This window comes from Penaeus monodon, chromosome 33 (genome assembly GCF_015228065.2).
Source record: "Penaeus monodon isolate SGIC_2016 chromosome 33, NSTDA_Pmon_1, whole genome shotgun sequence".
In the NCBI taxonomy this organism is placed as follows: Eukaryota; Metazoa; Arthropoda; class Malacostraca; order Decapoda; family Penaeidae; genus Penaeus; species Penaeus monodon.
Window position 1 is genome coordinate 31,200,364 of NC_051418.1, and position 1,506 is coordinate 31,201,869.

The following is a 1,506-nucleotide window of genomic DNA, read 5'->3' on the forward strand; positions in this document are numbered from 1 at the left end:
ACCAACATTTGGTACAGTTGTTTTATTCATTTATTATTAGAAAAAACATTGATTTTGATAAAATACTTTTGCATTTAATGAGATAAGCTGGAGAAAAATGTTAGAATGTGTATAATGATTGTGCACCTTAGATCACTATGAATCATCTGAAAATTTTGAATATCTTATAGGTTTGATTGATAAAGTCACAACATATACAATTGCAATTTGTTCCTACCTGTTGATATTTGACCTGTACTGGACCTCTTTTCACACTGTAGATATTTTCATTTGACGTTATAAACCTGGATAATTGTGAAAAAAATCATTGCTTGTTTCTGTTTTCAAACAAATTAACAAAAATGTTTCATCAGCCTTCCCATTTTTGCCTTCTATAAGTTCTTCTATATGACATACACTGTATGAACAAATGAACAAACTATATAACGTAGTGCTTGGAATGATTTTCTGTATCTTGAAATTGTAAGTATTATTTTGTTACCAGTATGTCATGTTTATATAGATGTGATTAACTTTGATGCAGTGTATAGTATATGAAGGCCCCTGGATATTATTTTCATTCAAACCAGGATCACCAACCTTCTATGATGCTGGAACTAGCCTCATGTCTGTGGTTATTGCCCTTTTGCCAAGGCTTCATTACAATATTATGGGGGACTAAGCATGTCAGACAGTGTTTTTTCATAGGTCTTGCTACTTTTATGGGCAGTGATGAGTATGTATATTTTATTTGAAATGAAGTTATGGAGTTAGAACAGGAATATGCAACCTTTTTGAACAAAGGGCCTCTCCTCAGGAATCTTGTGTTTTGGTGGGTGGCATGGCAATAACACACAGTTTTAGTTACCAGAACCTATCATATGGGATTATTTATGTAGAAATAACTGTGTGTAATTAAGTTTGTTAAACAAGAAAATCAACTGAAAATGTCTTATGATCAGAAGCAAAAGCTTTACAGGCTATACTAACCGTAATTATTATTACCCTTATTATTGACCAAATTGAAAGGATGTCTTGGACTTAATCTTCTAGACCCAAAAGTTAGGATTCCTTATAGAAAACCAGTGTGTAATTGAAGAATGATGACTAAAAACATCTATTGATTTGAAATGAAAGCTCTGCAGGTTGTAATTGGGCATTATTTAGGGTTAATTTTAGGTAGATTCTTTACTCTTCACTCTTAGACGGCTTTCTAGAGGGTTGTACTATAGCCTAATAATTTGAGGACAGGGCCACACTGAAAAGGCTGTATTGGAACATCATTGGAATTCTTTGAAGCTAGGCTTGATATGCCAAGCCTGGAATTTGAATTGCAGTTATAATGTAATTTTAAGACTGAGTCTGAGTAATGGGGCCTGGACTTGAGGTCATGCTTTTATTCTAGAATAAAATCTTTTCATTAAGTGAAAGTTGGAAGAAAATTATATGAAGTTCTGTTTAAAGATCTGGATCTTACAAAAGTCAAAGGCTCCAGATTGTTACTCCTGTTAAGTATGCAAGCTCATT

The 1,506-nt window shown here is 33.1% G+C and overlaps 1 protein-coding gene across 1 annotated transcript in view; it reads left to right on the forward strand.

Annotated features, from left to right (window-relative positions):
• LOC119594378 (protein SEC13 homolog) overlaps nt 1-1,506 on the forward strand; it is a gene marked incomplete in the record, with an annotated part of 10,785 nt that overhangs the window by 5,680 nt on the left and 3,599 nt on the right.